Source organism: Scyliorhinus torazame, chromosome 21 (assembly GCF_047496885.1).
Source record: "Scyliorhinus torazame isolate Kashiwa2021f chromosome 21, sScyTor2.1, whole genome shotgun sequence".
Taxonomy (NCBI): Eukaryota; Metazoa; Chordata; class Chondrichthyes; order Carcharhiniformes; family Scyliorhinidae; genus Scyliorhinus; species Scyliorhinus torazame.
In genome coordinates, this window is record NC_092727.1 from 8,012,620 (window position 1) to 8,034,638 (window position 22,019).

A 22,019-nucleotide genomic window follows, 5' to 3' on the forward strand; every position below is an offset into this window, starting at 1 on the left:
TAATCATGCACAGTACGCTGCCACAAACAGCAATTGCGATGATTTACAAATCATCTCTTTGAGTCATGTTCATAGAGGAATAACTATAATAATAATCTTTATTGTCACAAGTACGGTTGAGGACTCTGGGTCTGTACTCATTGGAGTTTAGAAGGATGAGGGGGGATCTTATTGAAACTTACAGGATACTGCGAGGCCCGGATAGAGTGGACGTGGAGAGGATGTTGCCACTTGTAGGAAAACTAGACCCAGAGGACACCATCTCAGACTAAAGGGACGATCTTTTAAAACAGAAATAAGGAGGAATTTCTTCAGCCAGAGGGTGGTGAATCTGTGGAACTCTTTGCTGCAGAAGGCTGTGGAGGCCAAATCACTGAGTGTCTTTAAGACAGAGATAGATAGGTTCTTGATTAATAAGGGGATCAGGGAGAAGGCAGGAGAATGGGGATGAGAAAATATCAGCCATGATTGAATGGCGGAGCAGACTCGATGGGCCGAGTGGCCTAATTCTGCTCCTATGTCATATGGTCTTATGGTCTAAGTAGGCTTACATTAACAGTGCAATGAAGTTACTGTGAAAAGCCCTAGTCGCCATATTCTGTTTGGGTTCACAGAGGGAGAATTCAGAATGTCCAATTCACCTAAAAGTCTTTTGGGACTTATGGGAACGAACCAGAGCACCCAGAGGAAACCCACGCAGACACGGGGAGAACGTGCAGACTCCGCACAGGCAGTGACCCAAGCCGGGTATTGAACCTGGGACCGTGGGGCTGTGAAGCAACAGTGCTAACCACTGTGCAACCGTGCTGCCCTTAACTAGACACTGGAAAGAACTTCCCTGTTCTTCATTGACTAAGGCTGTCAAATCTTTCCGGGCAGATGAGATCTTAATTCAACATGTCACCCAATAGGCTGCACCTCTGACAGTGTAGCACTCCCTCGGTACTGAGCTGGGACGTCAGCACGGATTATGCACTCAGATCTCTAGAGTTAGACTTGACTCAAGTGTCTGCTGCCTCTGAGATGGGAGTGCCACAGCTAATAACTGACAGCTAAATACAAGGGAAATAGTCATTCAGGGACACCGCCACCTTCAGATCCACCTTTCTCTCAGTGACCTCCTTTGGTCCTGCCCTGAGGTTTTTTTTCACAGGGTGTGGGTATTGTTGGCAAGGCCCCCATTTATTACCCATGCCTAATTGCCCCTGATCACCTTATTGAACAGCTGCAGGGCATGGAAGTTAATACTCTTCAGCTCCCTCCAATCTTCATGTGTGGAACCAACATGGTGAAGGTGAACTGGCTGATCTGGCCACATCGAGAGAGAGCGAGAGAGAGAGAGAGAGAGCAGGCCGGGGTTTAACTCATAGGGCGGTACAGTGGTTAGCACTGCTGCCTTGCAGCACCAGGGACCCGGGGTTGGATTCTGACCTTGGGTGACTCTCTGTGTGGAGTCCGCACATGCTCCCCGTGTGTGCGTGGGTTTCCTCCGGGTGCTCCGGTTTCCTCCCACAGTCCAAAGATGCGTAGGTTAGGTGGATTGGCCACGATAAATTGCCCCTCAATGTCCAAAAGATTAGGTGGGGTTACTGGGTTATGGGGATAGGGTGGAGGCGTGGGCTTGGTTTGGGTGCTCTTTCCAAGGGTCGGTGCAGACTCGATGGGCCAAATGGCCTCCTTCTGCACTGTAGAGATTCTATGATTCTAACGCTGCCTCACCATCACTCATCCACCACATTCAGAACCCCAATGCAAACTGGCCACTGGGGTGAGATTCCGGACCACGCGGCAGGCACTTTGTACTTGACACACAGCAATTTAATTTTTTGGAAGCCAGTGTCTCTGGTTATATAAACAAATGTAGGACCCATTTTTCTGCACAGCATGATTCCGCAGACAGAAATATGACCGATGACGGGTTCATTTTACTATTAGCTGTCCAGTAATGAGTTGGTGTTGGTCAGCGTTCCAGGAGAATTCTCAGTTCTTAGTAAAATAATGCCATGAGATCTTTTACACCCAATAGAACAAGCAAACCTCAGATTTAACCTTCTGCTCGAAAGACACAGCACATCCAACAATCCCACAGGGCATCGTCATTGGAGTGTCGGATTTGATTACGATATCATTTGCTCAGGCAGAGAGAGTATGCGAGAGGGGTTGGCTGAGTTAGAAAATGTCAGTGAATGAGTGGATATTGGGGGTAGAGAGGAGCATTGACATGTGCCTGGCACCCTGCTCCTGGCAGTCATTGCTTTCTCAATTAACCGCTTGATGTCACTGGCTTAACTGCATTAGGCTTGGAGCCACTGGGATCGCTTCCCATCTGTGTTCGTCCCATCTTCAGGAATTAACTAGCTCATATTTTGGGGGACTTTGGCCTGCCCAAGCAAGTCTTTCCACTTCTTTCTTGGTCTCTCTTGCCCCTTGCTAAACAGCGTCTGGGTCGTTAAGGATTGGATTGGCAGGGAACGTTCGAGTAAAGTTGGTAACTTGTGCCTGTAAAGTTGAGTTGGCAGCCCTTAACTCCTCAAGGTTCCAAAGAATGTACACTGCGTTCAGAAGTTTGCTACGTTGACTTGGTGTTGCAGTTGTTAAAAAGAAAGACTTGCACCGTGCATGACCTCAGCATGACCCAAAGTACTTCACAGCCAATGAAGCACTTCTTGATGGGTAGGGTGGAACTTAATGCCCGCCACCTTGGCGAGTTCGGGAGCGGGTGGGAACCCCGTGGGGGCCCAGAGCTTCCCCTCCTCTGCTGTGATTAAGATCATGGCGGGAAAGCCCCTGGGTGGCCTTCCTGTTGCGCTGGCGATCAAAACCCTGAAGTGTGTTTATTCACATTCACCCAGCATTAGGGAGTGGAGGCCGAAAGCATGTTCAATAGAGCTGCCAGCTTCTGAATGGCTGGTAGCTCTCAGTGGGTGGGACTTCCACCCCAGAGGTTCTTGATCTCCAGGAAGACTCACCGCTGTCCAATTCAGCGCTTGAGTGGCTTGTAATTCCATAGGTCTTCCCTAAGGGGGCAATGTGGAGCTCTTGGTGGCTCTTCATCCAGAGGCAGCCAGCTGAGCTTCCTGTTTCTCCTCACCTCTTCCAATGCTCTCCCCATCAGAGATCACAGGCGTCAGCGACCATTTCCCCCGTTGTTTGTGTACGCCACCTTCACGTCTTGCACACAAGTGTCCTTATCGTGGAGGGTTGGACATCCTGCAACTCCTGATTCATTAAAGGACCAGATTTATTTTCATGAAATCAGACACAGGGTAGTGGAAATCCATTGTTCAACCCCTTGTAGATGTGGAGGATAAACTCGAGCTTTCAAGATTGAGATCAATGTAAGCATGGGATTTTACAGGACAAAAGAAGGCCTTTCAGCCCATTGTCACCACCTATCCCATTATTCTGCTCTTGCCTCACCACCATTCAAATTGTTTCTTTTTCTAATATTTACCCATTTCTTTTTTAATAACTGTGGTGGTCACCACTAGCAGTATTATATATATTACGGTAAGACACGTATAGTAGAGGTACATGGATAAATCCCTGCCTGTTGACTCCGCCCACTAGGCGGTGTATAAATGTGTGTGCTTGCCGGGGCTGCAGCCATTCTGGTTCCAGCTACAGGAGGCACAACATCTTTGCTCAATAAAGCCTCGGTTATTCCACTACTCTCGTCTTTGTGGTAATTGATAGTGCATCAATAACTATTATCCATTTATAGATTTTTATACATTAGGGTATCAAGGGGTGTGGAGGTAAGGCGGGTAAATGAAGTTGAACAAGAGATCCCTCACGGTCTAACTGAATACAGGACTGGTCTGTGGGACCGAATGGCCTCCTCCTGTTCCCAAATATTCCAAATTTGGAAAGACGATTAAACTGGAATTCTGGGCTAGCTCCTGATGATTTCAAGATAAAGATAGATAGTTTTTTGAAGAATAAAGGGTTATGGTGTTCGGGAGGGAAAGTGGAGCTGAGTCCACAAAAGATCAGCCATGATCTCAGTGAATGGCGGAGCAGGCTCGAGGGGCCAGATGGCCGACTCCTGCTCCTAGTTCTTATGTTCTTATGATACGCGGCATTTGCAAAAAAGGCAAGAGGGGTTTTGAGCATCTGAGCCTATCCTCTTCAAACCGAGCACAGAATACACCCAGATTCACAAACTCAAATCCAACATTCTGTCTTCAGAGATCCACTCACTTTAAGCACCACATTGCCATTAGTGAGTTAACTGCATAGAAATGTTCCTTTCACAAGGGCGTCCGTCAATTGTTAGAGGGTGCCTGCAATCTTCAAACGCATGCGATGATTCCAAACTCCTCCACTCTAATGGTGCAGCCTGTGTAATTACTGCCCCAGGTCATATTTCCTGCAATAACAATTGTGGAGCCAAGGTTTCTGTCCATCATTACTGTGGGCCGTGTAACTAAAGATACAGATTGAAGCTGACAGAGTGAAAACGGAGGTATTGATTTCGGAGACTGTTTGTAGGCTGCGCTCTACACAGTGTTAAGCAAATCCAGCTTAAACAGCAGTGATGCCCACCCACCAAAGTTCGGGTTGCCAACTCTCCAGGGTTTCCCAAGAATCTCCGGGAATTAAAAGGTTCGTCACCGGGACATCCCTGCAAGCGAAAAGTCCGGAGAAAGGAGTCATGGGTGCTTAAACAATAACTTCTTTAAATTTCCTTTGACTATATTAATTATATCAATAGAGAAATGAAAACCAGTCAGGTGGAAGGATCCTTTGTTGCAACCTCCTGGAACACATCCAATCAGAGTTGGCAACCTTATCCAAAGTTCTTTTTAAGCTTGGAGATTCCAATTTTATTTTTCCCACCGTTCCCTGTGCAGTATTCTGCAGTATTGCACACACGGTGAATCAAGGCTGTCCAATCCAGGGAGGGAATGGGATTGCTAATCAATTGTATTTGTTCGTGAAGGATGGAATCTGTTTGGGAGCTGTGGCATTTAGGGAGTGGAGCTGTCTGTTTCACACAGAATTGCACAATCATTGGAGCTCAGCACAAGGCCCTTTGGCCCAATATCGCCGTGCTGGTTCTCCGAGGGGGTAATTCACGTACCGCCAACTCCCCAGTCCTCTCTCTGCATCCCTGCACATTCCTCCCTTTCAGATATTCAAGAAATGTAGAAACATTTACAGCACAGAAAGAGGCCACAGTGCTCTTCCGGTAAAACGAGACCCGGCCTAATCCCGCTTTCCAGCGTTTGATCCGGAGTCCTGCAGCCGACGGAACCTGAGGTGCAAATCCAGACACCTTTCAAATGAGTTGGGGGTTCCCGCCTCCACCACCCTTTAAGACAGTGAGTTCCAGAACCCTCTGGCTGAAATTTTCTTTCCTCATCTCCCCTCTAGTTGAGCACGGTAGCATTGTGGATAGCACAATTGCTTCACAGCTCCAGGGTCCCAGGTTCGATTCCGGCTTTGGTCACTGTCTGTGCGGAGTCTGCACATCCTCCCCGTGCGTGCGTGGGTTTCCTCCGGGTGCTCCGGTTTCCTCCCACAGTCCAAAGATGTGCAGGTTAGATGGATTGGCCATGATAAATTGCCCTTAGTGTCCAAAATTGCCCTTAGTGTTGGGTGGGGTTACTGGGTTATGGGGATAGGGTGGAGGTGTGGACCTTGGGTAGGGTGCTCTTTCCAAGAGCCGGTGCAGACTCGATGGGCCGAATGGCCTCCTTCTGCACTGTAAATTCTATGTTCTATGTAGTCTTTCTACGAATCAGTGTAAATCTGTGCCCCCTAGTCACTGACCTCTGCTTAGGCCCTTCCCATGCAGTCTCTCCAGGCTCTGCACAACCTTGTACATACACCTCAGTCAGATCGGCCCTCAGCCTCCTCTGCTAGAAGGAGAACAATCCCAGTCTTTCCAATCTTTCCTCCTAGCTGTACTTTTCCAGTCCCAGGTGGCAACATCTTTGTAAATCTCCTCTGGACCCTCTCTAACGCCGTTATATCCTATCTGTAATGAGGTGACCAGAGCTGCACGCTCTACTCAAGACAACATCCACTGCCCTACCTGCATCGGTCACAAAGATGATTGATGCAGGTAGGGCAGTGGATGTTGTCTATATGGACTTCAGTAAGGCCTTTGACAAGGTCCCTCATGGTAGACTGGTACAAAAGGTGAAGTCACACGGGATCAGGGGTGAACTGGCAAGGTGGATACAGAACTGGTCATAGAAGGCAGAGAGTAGCAATGGAAGGGTGCTTTTCGAATTGGAGGGCTGTGACTAGTGGTGCTCCGCAGGGATCAGTGCTGGGACCTTTGCTGTTCGTAGTATATATAAATGATTTGGAGGAAAATGTAACTGGTCTGATTAGTAAGTTTGCAGACGACACAAAGGTTGGTGGAATTGCAGATAGCGATGAGGACTGTCAGAGGATACAGCAGGATTTAGATTGTTTGGAGACTTGGGCGGAGAGATGGCAGATGGAGCTTAATCCGGACAAATGTGAGGTAATGCATTTTGGAAGGTCTAATACAGGTAGGGAATATTCAGTGAATGGTAGAACCCTCAGGAGTATTGAAAGTCAGAGAGATCTAGGTGTACAGGTCCACAGGTCACTGAAAGGGACAACACAGGTGGAGAAGGTAGTCAAGAAGGCATACGGCATGCTTGCCTTCATTGGCCGGGGCATTGAGTATAAGAATTGGCAAGTCATGGTGCAGCTGTATAGAACTTTAGTTAGGCCACACTTGGAGTATAGTGTTCAATTTTGGTCGCCACACTACCAGAAGGATTGGAGGCTTTAGAGAGGGTACAGAAGAGATTTACCAGGATGTTGCCTGGTATGGAGGGCATTAGCTATGAGGAACGGTTGAATAAACTCGGTTTGTTCTCACTGGAACGACGGAGGTTGAGGGGCGACCTGATAGAGATCTACAAAATTATGAGGGGCATAGACAGAGTGGATAGTCAGAGGCTTTTCCCCAGAGTAGAGGGGTCAATTACTAGGGGGCATAGGTTTAAGGTGCGAGGGGCAAGGTTTAGAGTAGATGTACAAGGCAAGTTTTTTACACAGAGGGTAGTGGGTGCCTGGAACTCGCTACCGGAGGAGGTGGTGGAAGCAGGGACGATAGTGACATTTAAGGGGCATCTTGACAAATACATGAATAGAATGGGAATAGAGGGATACGGACACAGGAAGTGTAGAAGTGCACGGGCTTGGAGGGCTGAAGGGCCTGTTCCTGTGTTGTACTTTCCTTTGTTCTTTGTTCTTTGTTCAAGTTATGGCCTAACTAGTGGTTTTTACATAGCTCCAACATAACCTTCCACCTTTTACATTCTATTCCTCGGCTAATGAAGGGAAGTATTCAGTATTCCTATCTTATCAACCACTGTTACTGATCGAATTTGCAATCTCTGTCAATCCTGTTGTTGTAAATATTGACTCAACAAGTGCCATGATATCACCCACGTAGAAGGACAAGGTTGCAGACGTTAGGGAATATCAGCAACTTCATGCCCCACTCCAAGCCACAAATCATCCCACTTGGAAATATATCGGCCGTTCCTTCACTGTCGCTGGTTCAAAATCCTGGAATTCCCTCTCTAACAGCACAGTGGGTGTACCTACACCACATGGACATTCAGATTGCATTTCCCTCTGGATTCTGCAGCAGAGTGGCGCCAAGATCTGGATTGGCAGCAAAATACTTCATCGATGTCGGAGTTGGTGTTATTGATGAGGATCACAGAGGAAATGTTGGTGTGATTCTCTTCAACTTTGGCAAGGAACCATTTGAAATTAAAAAGGGTGATCGAATAGCACAACTGATCTGTGAATGTATCTGCTGCCCAGAACCTGAGGAGTTGAAGACCCTGGATGAAACTGAACGAGGTGCAGGTGGTTTTGGCTCGACTGGTACAAACTGAACAGGTTGTTCTGCCAAATCATGTCAAACATTGCTTAATTCTCTTGAGCTGTAACAAGCTGTGGATTCTTCATGAAGCAACAACTCCTCGTCTATTTTGTGCATTTGTTTTATACTTAGTGGGGAAAACACAATCTATCCACATATAAAACTGCTTCCTTGGGGTGCTGATGATCTCAATAGTGACTTAAGTCGGTTATTCCCTTGTTCCAGTTAAGAATCCTAACAATAGGTCAACTGCTAGAATCATCAGGTGTATTTCATTGTTTTCTTGTCTAATAAAAATAAAGCCTTTTTATACTTAAAAAAAATAAAAAATAAGAAATAAAAATAAAGGCTGGGCTAACCAGCAATGCCCTCCTCCCATGATTGAATAAAACAAAACAGCTCTGAGCCCGGGAATGAGTTTCTAAGGCAATACTTTAATCTGAGTTCTGATTAATGTCCTTAACTGAGAGATTGAGACAGTGGGAAAGATCAAGAGATGGACAGACAGACCAAAAAAGACCGGTTGAAAAGAAGAGCCAAGTGGACAGCGTTACAACCAGCCCCAGGTGGGGTTCCCCAAAAGTTATTGGCGCGGGCGAGACCGCGCAATTTGTCACCATTCAGCTGGGATACCCACTAATTGTCACAAACTCGGTGAGGGGAGATGGCTGGCTCCAAGTCTTTATTCAATCCACCCTCTGCTGGAAGCAACAAAGGGTTTAATTTAACAAGATTCCCTTTCCCTTGTGTTATGAGAGAGGTGTTTTCAGAACCCCACAATGTATCATGGAGTTCAACCAACCTCTCCCTTTAATGCTATTGTTGCGTTTCCGAGCACACGGCTTGTTCTCCAGGTGTGGGATTACAATTATGGACAGGTGAGTTTTTAAACACAAAACAATGTTTATTCCATGAACTCAACTTAACCTCTTAAATAAACATTGGATCTCTTAACACCCCTTACTTCAAAGATAACCTCGAAAATATTACAACACTAAATAATCTTTCAGTTATTCCTTTCAACATCCCAGAGACTTAACACCTTTAAACAGAAACACATCAGGTTAAAGGCTTTACTTTTATGAGTTTAAATCACCCAAATGATCCAGAGATAGTCTTTCATGGCAGAGATCACAGCAGATCCAGCTCACTGCAAACACAGACACACACCCAAGCTCTTTTCAAACTGAAATGGAAAACTGCAAAATGGCTGATCTAAAACCCAGCTCCACCCCACTCTGACATCACTGCATTTCTTAAAGTTGCATTGCTTAAACATCCATTTCTTAAAGGCATTCTCACATGACACTTGGAAACCTTTTCCAGACCCAATAGTTATGTTGAAAAAGGAACCAACTTAATCAGCTTACTTGAGTTATGATAAGTAAGTTTGTTTATTGCTAAACGGGTAAGGAGAAATGGTAAATCACCTGCACCTACATTCATATGGATTAGAAATAAATATAAATAAAAGTTATACAGAAGTCCTTGTGTTGCGAGGAAGAAATGATGACGACTTGTGGCCGATGGGATTCTTTTCACTAAAGTTGGCTTCTGTTGATGAATAGTTGATTTTGCGGTTCAGGTGTCTTGCCGTCTAATCGAGAGATGTCAGTTCCTTTTCTTAGTCACTGTATTGCTGTCACTGTGTAGTAACCTGTAGCTGCTGTTTCTCAGCAAACACACAGATACACATGCACATACACATAGACACACAGACAGACACACCCACAGGCGCAGACACACATGCACACACACATACATATGGACACACACATACACACACACATGGACACATAGACACACAGACAGACACTCCCACAGGCACAGACACACATGCACACACACACATACACATGGACACACACATACACACACACATGGACACATAGACACACAGACAGACACACCCACACGCGCATACACACAAACACACACACATACACAGGGACACAGACACACAGACAGATACACACACACACACCCACACACACAATCCCACACACACACACACACACACACCAAGCAGCAGGCAAAGGGAGCAAGAGAGAGGGTACCAGACGACTGTCAGGAGAATGTCCTTGACAAGCCGGCAGCCTAGCTTTTAACCTTCAGGTGTATATTCACAGAACATGGAATCCATACAGTGCAGAAGGAGGCCATTCAGCCCATCGGGTCTGCAGATTCAAAATGCGTCTGGACAAAAGGATCTGGGTGTCTTTGTTCATGAATCGCAGACAGGCGGTATGCAGGTACAACATGTAATTAAAAAGGCAAATGGAATGTTAGCATTTATTGCAAAAGGACTAGAGTATAAAAGCAGAGAAATGCTGTTGCATTTGTACAGGGTGTTGGTGAGACCCCATCTGGAGCACTGTGTCCAGTTTTGGTCTCCTTATTTGAGGAAGGATGTGGTGGCATTGGAGGCAGTTCAGAGGAGGGTCACCAGATTGATTCCGGGGATGAAAGGGTTGACGTATCAGGAGAGATTGAACGGTTTGGGTTTATCCTCATTGGAGTTTAGAAGGATGAAAGGGGATCTGATTGAGGTATCTAAAATACTAAAAGGGATACCCACTAATTGTCACATACCCGGTGAGGGGAGATGGCTGGCTCCAAGTCTTTATTCAATCCACCCTCTGCTGGAAGCAACAAAGGGTTTAATTTAACAAGATTCCCTTTCCCTTGGAAACCTTTTCCAGACCCAATAGTTATGTTGAAAAAGGAACCAACTTAATCAGCTTACTTGAGTTACGATAAGTAAGTTTGTTTATTGCTAAACGGGTAAGGAGAAATGGTAAATCACCTGCATCTACATTCATATGGATTAGAAATAAATATAAATAAAAGTTATACATCCTTCTAAACTCCAGCAAGAATAAGCTCAAACTGTTTAATCTCTCCTCATACGTCAACCCTTTCATCCCCGGAATCAGTCTGGTGACCCTCCTCTGAACTTCCTCCAATGCCCCCACATCCTTCCTCAAATAAGGGGACCAAAGTAAACGTTGGCCAAATATGGGACAATCTAGAACGAGAGGTCACGGATCCAGGTTGAGAGGCAGTAGATTTAAAACTGAGATGAGGAGGAACTACTTCTCGCAGAGGGTGGTGAATTTGTGGAACTCGCTGCCCCATAGTGCGGTGGAATCTGAGTCATTAAATGGTTTCAAGAAGGAGATAGATATATTTCTGATTGAAAAAACAGGTTACAGGGATATGGGGAACAGGAGGGGAGTTGCATTTGAGACCAGGAAGAGATCAGCCATGTTCTGATTGAAAGGAGGAGCAGGCTCGAAGGGCTGAATGGCCTATTTCTTGTCTGAATGTTCCTAAGTTGCTCCGAAAGAGCACCCAACTAGGTCCACTCCACTGACCCATCCCCGTAACCCTGTAACCCCACCTGACCTGCACATCTTTGGACTGGTATGTAATCGTCTATCCAGGCCATTATAGCCAGGGACTTTGAGATGAAATTGCCGTTGTGTCGCTTTGTTTTTCAAAGATGGTAATCAGTCTTGAAATATTTTTTAAGTACTTTGAATTGTCTGGAAGCACAGGAAATGTGTCCCATTATTCTGTCACGATCCCGTGCAGCTAGACCTGGCAGTGTCTCATGCGGCATAGTCAGCCACCTTTGGTGTCTCTCGTCTGTTTTTAAAAATGTATAACTCGGGTCCTTTTTAAAGTCTAATATTTCCATATAAGACTCCAAGTGTTTTCACTATCATCGTAACAATAGACAGTAATAACGAAGTATAGAACGGGCATGTAATTAGCAAATGAATTTCAGCATGAGGTATAACCTTTTGTTCAGAAAAATAAGGAGGTTAAATATTACTTGGAAAATTTATGGGATAGAGGTGGGTAGGTATTTTTTTTTAAATTTAGGTACCCAGTCATTTTTTCCAATTAAGGGGCAATTTAGCATGGCAAATCCACCTACCCTGCACATCTTTGGGTTGTGGGGGTGAGACCCAGGCAGACAGGGGGAGAACGTGCAAACTCCACACGGACAGTGACCCAGGGCCGGGAGCGAAGCCTCAGCTCCGTAGACAGCAGTGCTAACCACTGCGCCACCGTGCCGCCCGTGGGAAAGTATTTAATGATACAAATACAAGAAACACTGAAAGTTGAGGAACAGGTCATAATAAAAGCAAATTGGACACTCGAGTTTATTCCTCAAGAAATAGAATTAGGAAGTACAGACGTTATGCTGAGTGTGTATTGAACTTTGTTGGTGTTAATTGGATCCAAGATGGATCGTGAAGTTTGAAACAAAATACAGATCTTTTCCTTTTAGTAGGTGTAATAGCTGAGGAAGAGAATCCATGGAGCGCACGTTCGGCTGGATAAGAACAGGGTTTATTCACACAACATCCACAAGTACTACAACCCCTCACCCCAAAGGGACACCCTCCCCGAATGGCACCCAGGCCGAGGTTTATATACTGTGACGATCCTCCCAGTCAGGGGGATGCTCCGCCTCCTCAATTACCGAGGGAGTTCCTATTCCGTGGTGCAGGAGGGGATTCAGATACAATACAGTGCTTGGCCCCCGAGGGAGTTGTAACAGTAGGTTTATTCACAGGATGCAGCGTTACAGGTCTTAGCTTCCTAACTATTAACCCAGAGTCTCAATAGACTCTCTTTATAGAGTCTTTTTATTAATCAAAATTCAAATCAAATTAATGAGGAGTTTGCCCTATTTATGTACTTAAAAAAAAACTGAAACAGAAATCAATAAATTAAACGAAATGACCGGGGTGACTGCCCCCGGTGTGGCCCTGTAACAAAAATCAAAGTGTCAAAGGAAACCTATCACATCAAACCAAAATGTCATTACAGGGGGCGACAATGCACTCCAGCCCCCGTGGTCACGGAAGGACTGAATGTTTTAAATGGTAGTTTCACAGTCACATTTCTGAGACTAGTTTTATATTTTATATTCCAGTTTTATTAACTGAATTTAGGTTCCATCAGCTGCTGTGGTGAGCTTTGAACCTGTATCCCCAAACCATTAGCCTAGGCATCTGGATTGCTGGCATTGTAACGTTACCACTGTGCCACCTCCTCGCCCAGGCTCTCTTTATGCGTGCTCACAGTCCCTAACCAAACAACGCCTCTCACCTGTGTATCCTTCACAACACAACCAACCAACCATCAACAGTTAGACCACACTTGGAATAGACTGTGAAGTTCTGGTTGCCGTATTATAAAACCAACATGGAGAGGGTGCAGAGATGATTTACAACGATAATATAACTGCAATGATATACCTAGCAGGAGAGGACAAACAGGCTGGGGTCTTTCCTCTTGAAAAGAGAGGGCTGAGTGTTGACCTAATCAAGGTCTTTAAAATTCTGAAAGGTTTCGATGGAGTGGATACAGAGAGACTGTTTCCTACTGTGGGGAAGAGTAAAACTAGAGGCCGTCAAGATAAGATAGTCACCCCCCATGTCTGCGTGGGTTTCACCCCCACAACGCAAAGATGTGCAGGTTAGGTGGATTGGTCACGCTAAATTGCCTCTTAATTGGAAAAATATATAATTTGGTACTCTAAATTTATACAAAAAAAAGATAAGGTCGTCACCAAGAAATCTAATGGGGACTTCAGGTGAAATTTCTTTAAGAGAGTGGCGAGAATGTGGAACTCACTCTCATGTGGAGCGGTTGAGACCTGGATGCACTTAAATGTGTTGTGTTATGCTGCTTCGGATAACACAGGCTGCTACTTGATGCAGTCTTAACTAAAGGATGCTCCAGACTCTGAAATGAGTTCAACGTGTTTATTGAACTATTAACACAGTTCTCAAATGAGTTTGACTCTCTGCTAATCTAACTGTAGTAACTCAGTCTAACTGTAGCAGCTTGCTCTAAGCCACGTGCTGGGGTGTGATGCTGCTGATCAACCCTGTCTAACTCTCTAGATGTCTGTCTGTGGAAAGAGGCAGGGTGTGAGTGCCTCATCCCTTTTATAGTGTTTATGTCATGCCCCCTTGTGGTGATGCCACCTCTGAATGTCCTGACTGCCCATTGGTTGTGTCCTATTCTGAGTGTTCATTGGTTGCATGTTTGCATATCATGACAAAGTGGAATGCAGATAAAGATGTGAGGGAGAAAGATCTAGAAGGATATGCCGATAGGGTTCAATGATAAGGGGTGGGAAGAGGACCTGTACCCACAAAGTCGATGTAAGGACTGTGTAATTGGCTCTGGTTGAGCTGAAAGTTGTTGAGAATTTTCCCTTTCAGGAGAAAAGTGGAAGGAGGTGCGAAGGAAGCTGAAGATAAAGAGCGAGAGTTTTTTGGTGCAGCGCGGTGCACCCCCGCCGGCAGTGGGATCCTCCGCCCCGGCAGCCGGCCAAAGGGGTTGCCCATTCTGACCACCCCCACGCCGTCGGGAAATCCATGGGCGTGAGTGCGCTGCCGGCGAAGTGGAGGATCCGCCGGCGGTGACTCACGCCCAAAGTGTTTACCATTTTAGGATGTGATTTGGAGGGAGGTGTGGTGATATGCATCACTGTATATACACAAGGGGTTAATGTAAATACACTACAACTAAGTAACCACTAGAGGGAGCACCAGAGATGTCATGACACACAGACATACAGCCAATGGGTTATTACAACAGGACACAACCAATGGGTAATCAGGATACCCAGAGGTGGCATTACCACAAGGGGGTACTACACAACCCATAGAAAAGGACAGGGCACACATGCTCTGCCTCTTTCCACAGACCGACATCTAGAGAGTACATCAGGGTCGATCAACAGCATCACACCCAGCACGTGGCTTAGAGCAGGCTCGTAAAGACAGACTGAGTTACTACAGTTAGATTAGCAGAGAGTCAAACTCATTTAAGAACTGTGTTAATAGTTCAATAAACACGTTGAACTCATTTCAGTCTGGAGCTTCCTTTGTCAAAGCATACATCAAGGAAGCAGTTATGCTACACGAAGCAGCATAACACAACAGGAGATTCCAGTCAAAATGACATATGGCGGCCCGTGAGAGGACACTTAGAGCCACAAATAAACCGTTGTGACATTAAAATATAACGTGGGCCAAGTACTGGCTGATTTGAGGTTGTGCCGGCAGCTTCTATTTTGGTGAAGCACAGATCCTTCTTTATCTTCCATTTTATTCCAAAGTTATAATGAAATGGAGGCAGTCATTTAAAAAAAAACTAAAAATACTCATGCATTGCTGAAATCCAAGGGCTTTAATTTGTTACTGTTGTGGCCAGTAACCTTCTTCATTCCAAAATCTCTGGAATCAGGGTGAACAGGAAACTTGACGACTGAGACAAGAATCTAATATCTCCTGGCTCCCCACTCCTCCCATCTGAGGTTTCTCTCCCTCTCTCCTGAGAGACCCCAACCGCTGTTGGGGAACTTGTCCGTAGCAAAGGGAAGATTGATGCAGTGGTCTGATGAAGGTCTTTAAAATTATGGTGGGGTAGTCGGAGGGAAGGTGTCTTTACTTCTTGGGGAGATCAGAACTAGGGCCATAAATGTGGGAGAGCCGCCAGTGGGAATCCAGGAGAATGGTTCGAACGTGGAATTTGCTCCCACAGGGAATAATCAGGTCTTGGATAAATTTAAGGGGAAGCTAGCTAAATATTCAAAGGAATGGAAGGGTATGCCAATAGGGCTTGATGGAGAGGACTGGGAGGAAGCTTGTGTGCGCTACAAATGCCAGCATAGACCAGCTAGGCCGAACGGCCTGTTTTTACGTCAGCGCAATGGTGGGAGGTGACCAAAGGCAATAAGAGAAGGGCCATCGGGGGAAGAGGGAGGCAGTGATGAGGGTAGAGTAGGGGGTGAGGGAGTTAAGAGAGTGTGGCTGGAATAGGCAGTCATTTACAGGCGGTCCACAGAGGGAATTAACCTGTCAGGTTTAAACTCAATAGTATTTTTGAATTCTCTGATTTATGAACTGCTGTGTCCTTTATTGCATTTGAAGCTTTACATTGGAAACTGCCCACAGTCTAACACTGCTCAGAACGTCAAGACTGAATGAGACAGATAACCTCTGGGCTGCTTAGATGTTAACCAGGTGAGGTCGAGCCCACTCAATCACTCTGATCACATTCCGATTTGATTGACTCAAACATGCTCTTCAATCTGAAGCGATACTGAACACTCAAACCTCCAGAGCTAATTATGGTTCTCTTATTTTGAGGACAGGGGTTGCTTATTTGGAAACATTTATTTATTTATTATAAATTTAGAGTGCCCAGTTATTTTTTCCTTCCAATTCAGGGGCAATTTAGCGTGGCCAATCCACCTACCCTGCACATCTTTGGGTTGTGGGGGTGAAACCCACGCAGACACAGGAGAATGTGCAAACTCCACACGGACAGTGACCCAGGGCCGGGATCGAACCCGGGTCCTCAGCGGCATAGTCCCAGTGCTAACCACTGCGCCAAACGCCGCCCTCATTTGGAACATTTATGTTAATGCCCTAATTTTAATTCTCCACCTATGGCAGCCATGCCTACAACTGCCAAGGCCCAAAGCTTTGCGGTTTCATCTTTAAACCTCTCGTTAAGATCTGACTCTGATCAAGCTCTTATTGCATTTCTAATATCGACGCATGTGGCTTGATATCAAATTTTGTTAGATAACATCTTGGATGTACTCCTTTGATAAAGGTTAATAATTGTAAGTTGTTTTAAACTCAACACATCTTCAGTAAGTTGAGGAGTTTGGAAGTAAGAGATCATCCTCGGGTTTGTGTTGGAGATTCTGGGCGCAGTCTATCGGCCTCATCGAGTCCAACCTGGGACGCGACAGGGCCGGTAAATCTTGTGAGAATTTATACGCCGCGTCACGCCTTGCAAGATCAAACGAGACTCGCGAGGTATAGTGATCCTCACTCCCCCCCCTCAATGGGCGGGATCCAGGTTTGCATATTCAACTGAGTAGTTAGTCTCACTTGAATATGTCTGCGCCAGAGTTACCCGAGGTGCGGGATCTAATGGCCTTGCCTCGGAGACCCTGTGCAGGCACCGTTTAGCACTGGTTTCCACAAACGTGGACCAGTCGTACCAGCGTTTGTGGGGGGGGGGGGGCTGGCAGTACCGTAGTGTCTGGGTAGCATCGGGCATGCTGGGGTATCGCCCTCTCCAGAGCCCAGGTGGCACGCTGCCCATTCCAGGGATCAGGCCAGAAAATTTTGAGGGGCAGAAATCTGCTGGTTTGGCGGTGGGTGGGGTCAGTGGGCACGATGTAAGGGAAATTAAACAGAGTTCCAGGCTGGCTGTCAGTAAATTGACCAGACAGCGTGAAATCGTGTTCAGGGCCGAATGCGGCTGGAAGCGCATCCCACATCCACTTCCGGGCTCTCCTCCTGAAGGGAGACTTCGGTCGTTTCTTCCAGTATTTCTTTCCATGGCTTGGCGTCAGATAATATTTCCCGATAAGGCTCCTGTGAAGGACCGGGGATCTCCTATTGCATCAACAACAGCAGCGATTTGGCATTCGTAGGCCGAATTCTCTGGTCGTTGGGATTCCCAGGCCGGGATTCTACAAGCCCACGCCGGGTCGGAGAATCGGCGGCAGCGCGCAAATCCCACCACGCCTCTCCGACGCCGGGCCGCTGAATCTCCGGCAACCGGAAAATCGCCACCAATCTCGCTGCCGCGGTCACTGCAGCGCCGGTCGGGGGCCATTGAAAGCGGCCCCGCGGCGATTCTGCGCGCTCGACAGGACCTCGCCGATCTGGCTGCGGGGGGCCGTCCCGGTGGGGGGGGGGGGGGGGAGGGGGGGGCCTTCTCCAGGAGGGGGGGGGGGGGTCCCCACGGTGACCAGGCTCGCGATCGACATCAACCGATCGGTGGACGTGCAAATTCAGGGGCGGCCTGTGTTCCTCCACGTCGGGCCCCTGGAGGGCTCCGCCATGTTGCGCGCAGGCCGGCGCGGAGACGACTGTGGCGCACATGTGTGGACCCGCGCCGGCCGTGGCAGGCCGGTGTTCATCGCGGAGGAACATTCTAGCCCCCGAGGAAGGGGTGAAGCCATTTTTAAAAAAAAATTTAGAGTACCCAATTCATTTTTTCCAATTAAGGGGCAATTTAGCGTGGCCAATCCACCTACCCGGCACATCTTTGGGTTGTGGGGGCGAAATCCACGCAAACACGGGGTCTCGCGCCGGTTTTGACGCCAGCGTCAACACTTGGCCGTGATTTCGGAGAATCCTGGCCCTTGTTCCCGCTGGCAATGCACCCCCACCCGGGTTTCCCTGCGGCGTGGGGTGACCTCAATGGGAAGTCCCATTGACGAATGACGGGAGCAGAGAATCCCGTCACCAGCGAACGGAGCACCTCCGAGAAACAGGCGGCTGAGGGAGCGGAGAATCCGGCTGATATAGAGTCTCCCACCCTGCCAGCTGGTGACAGCGCTACCAATGGGCGAGAAATTAAGATCAGGAACATGCAAGAAGCAGGAATTGGAGAAGTGTAGAAACCTCAGAGGGGCTTTTGATCTACAAGAGAGTCACAGGTTAAGGGGGAAAGGCAGGAAAGTGGAGTTAAGGCAATAATCTTATCAGCCATGATCTGACAGAATGGTGGAGCAAGTTTGATGGGTCAAATGGCCAACTCCTGCTCAGTCTGATCTTCTTCCTTATTTATGAATGGGATGTGGGCGTCGCTGGCTGGGTCATCATTTGTTACCCATTCCCAATTGTCCTTGAACTGAGTGGCTTGCTGGACCATTTCAGCGAGTGGCACATTCCTCTGGGTCTGGAGTCACATGTAGGCCAGGCAGGGTAAGGCCATAGAAGGGGTGAGATCATGGGGAAGTTTGAAAATAAGGATGGGAACTTTAAATTCGAGGCAATGCTGGAGCGGGTGCTAATGTAGGTCGATGAACATAAGTGTCGGAGAATCGCCGGGGGCTGGCATGAATCCCGCCCCCACCGTGTCCCAAAGTCTCCGCCACTAGAGATTCGGCGGGGGTGGGAATCGCACCGCGCCGGTCGGCGGGCCCACCCCCGCCGATTCTCCGTCCCGCGATGGGCCGAAGTCCCGCTGCTGGAATGCCTGTCCCGCCAGCGTGGATTAAACCACCTTTTGAAGGGCGGGAAAAGGCGGCGCAGGCAGGCTCCGAGGTCCTGGGGGGGGGGCGCGGGCGATCTGGCCCCTGGGGGTGCCCCCCACGGTGGCCTGGCCCGCGATCGGGGCCCACCGATCCGCGGGCGGGGCTGTGCCGTGGGGGCACTCTTTTTCTTCCGCCTTCGCCATGGTCTTCACTATGTCGGAGACGGAAGAGACCCCCTCCCCTGCGCATGCGTGGGGATGACATCAGCAGCCGCTGACGCTCCCGCGCATGCGCCGACCCGCGTCGCCCGACGAAGAGCTTTCGGCCTAGGCTGGCGTGGCGCCAAAGGCCTTTCCCGCCAGCCGGTGGAGCGGAAACCGCTCCGGCGCGGGCCCAGCCTCTCAAGGTGAGGGCTTGGCCCCTAAAGGTGCCGAGACTTCCGCACCTATGGGGCGGCCCGACGCCGGAGTGGTTCCCGCCACTCCATTACGCAGGAACCCCCCGCCCCGCCGGGTAGGGGAGAATCCCGCCCCAAGGAGTGACAGAGGAAGAGATTACTGAAGATGAGGGAAGCAGGGTAATAATGGCTGGGAAATGTATGGGTTGCTGCTTCTATATTATTTACGGTATCAAGAATCTATGCCTCTCTGTTTAAATTGATTTACTTTCACCCTGTGAGTGTTTGACACTCTGTCTCCTCTCAATGATGGTTCCTGGCAGCTCTCCTTATAGCCTCTCAACCCTGGTTTCTGACAGCCTTGGGCTCTTATTGATGAACCTTCAGTCACAGCTCAGAGTTCAAACTTCAACCCAGCAACTGACTGCAAACAGGCGGCAGAAACATAGGAACAGGACGAGGCCATTGAGCCCCATCAGCCTGCCCAGTTAATTACCTGTTCTGTGCCTCAGATCCCTTCTCTCCAACCTTGCTCCATGTTCCTCGCTACCTTTGCCCAGCAAAAAATCTACAAATCCGTTCGAGCTTTTAAAAGCGATTGGGACAAAAAGGCGAAACAATTTTAGTAGCTGTGGAGCAAGAGTATTCAGGTGAAGTGGAGAGGTTTTTCAGAGAGTTAGCACAGATATGAGGGGCTGAATGGCCTATGGCCTACTCTATACTGTAAAATTCAATGATGGCATCGAGCGTCTGGAAATCTCTTCCCCCCCGCCATCGTCCCACCCACCCCTGACACACAAGCCTTAACCCTTTGACAAACTTTCCATTCCCAAGAGGGAATGTTGACATTATTCTAAACTGTTGCTTACAGCTGTAATAACTAATCTATCAGTTGTTTAGTAATGCTTAACGGCATTAGTATAAATAATTAATCAGCAATTTAATATTTTTAAGTAGCTTATTTGGCATTCTGATGGAATTTCTGTACTTCGATTTTGTTCTCCTCTGCTATGTTGCCAAGATCTTGATCAAATGATGACAGACTGTGCCAATTAAAAAGGAAAGAGGTGGACTTGCATTTATATAGCACCTTTCACAACATCGGGACTTTCCAAAGCTCTTTACAGTCAATGAAATACCTTTGAAGTGATTTAATGGAGCGAGTGAGGCAGCCAATCTCCCCACAGCAAGTCCCTACATACAGCTACAAGATGAAGATCTGATCATCTGTTTAATTGCTATTACTTGAGGGAACATTATTGGCCAGGACATAGAAACATAGAAAATTATAGGGAGCTCCCCTGCTCTTCTTCAAATTAATGTCATGGGATCGCTCATGTCCACCCGGGAGAACTGAGCAGATGGTGAAATTTGCACTTCCCTCGCGGGAGACTCCGAGACAAAGAGAGATAAACTTAAATAATGGATTTAGAGACCATTCAGGGGTGGTATTGAGAAGCATCTCACATGTGGAAATCTGGAACTTTCTCTCCCCAAAAGTCAAAATTTCCGACTTGAGATTGATCAGAGTTTTTAAAAAGTGAATTTCTTTTTTTTCAATTCAGGGGCAATTTAGCGGGACCAATCCACCTACTCTGCGCATCTTTGGGTTGTAGGGGGTGAGACCCACGCAAACACGGGGAGAATGTGCAAACTCCGCACGGACAGTGACCCAGGGCCGGGATCGAACCCCGGGTCCTCGCTGCTGTGAGGCAGCAGTGTTAACCACTGCGCCACCGTGCCGCCCTAATATTTGTTGAGTAAGGGTATTAAGTTTACAGAACTAAAGTGGGTAGATGCAGTCAAATGGGGATAAACCATGAGCTGGCTGAATGGCGGAACTGGCTGGAGGGGCTGAATGGCTACTTCCTGGTTCTGCAATACCAATGGGCTGATAACACTGAGCATGATTTGCCACCTGGTTCACAAATGCTGATAGGAGTCGGTGAGTTGGCAATCTCACTCCCCCTCCCCATCAAGAATGACCACGGGCTGGACCCTACCATTCAGGGACGATGTTCCCATGCCGTTGTGAAAACTGTGGTCATTTACGCCAGAAAATCTGGTGTAAAAAGGCCACCGATTCACTGCCCTGCAGGGGGCTAGCAGGCAGCTGCCGTGGAGCTCACAGCTCCAGCTGCCGATGCAGCCCCCGCACGTCCGGGTCAGAGGCCGCACGACGGCAGCCTGCAGCGGCCGTGCCGTACTCCATGGCGGACTCAGACCGCGGGCCTGGACCGCGGGAATAGTGCCCCCAATCGGCCGCGCGCCCGACCCGGACTGCCCGCACAATAAAGGCCCAGTCCAGTATGGAACCCCCCCCCCCCCCACCCTCCAATCAGCCTGCCCCTGATTGTGGCGGCCACAGACTAAGTCCGCAGCCGCCTCGCGGGTTTCCCGAACGGCAGGACCGCATTAGGAAAACGCCATCGGGACTTCGGCCGGTCGGGGGCGGAGCCTCAAGCAATGGCCGTAGGTGATTGGTACGTGGCGCGGCGTACTGGACCGGAGAATTGGGGAACCGACGCTGGTCCCGAATCCATGCATGAAACTGGATTCTCTGCCCCGGTGCCGGACGCGATTTCGGCTTTGGGGAGCGGAGATTCCAGCCCCAGTTGTCTGAGGTCGGAAGAGGGAGCGTGAGGGCAGCACAGTGGTTAGCACTGCTGCTTCACGGCGCC

The 22,019-nt window shown here is 48.1% G+C and overlaps 1 protein-coding gene and 1 pseudogene across 25 annotated transcripts in view; both read left to right on the forward strand.

Annotated features, from left to right (window-relative positions):
• phldb1b (pleckstrin homology-like domain, family B, member 1b) overlaps positions 1-22,019 on the forward strand; it is a 405,781-nt gene that overhangs the window by 171,608 nt on the left and 212,154 nt on the right. The gene's annotated exons all lie outside the window — the stretch shown is intronic.
• On the forward strand, positions 7,611-7,958 carry LOC140398711 (deoxyuridine 5'-triphosphate nucleotidohydrolase pseudogene; annotated as a pseudogene).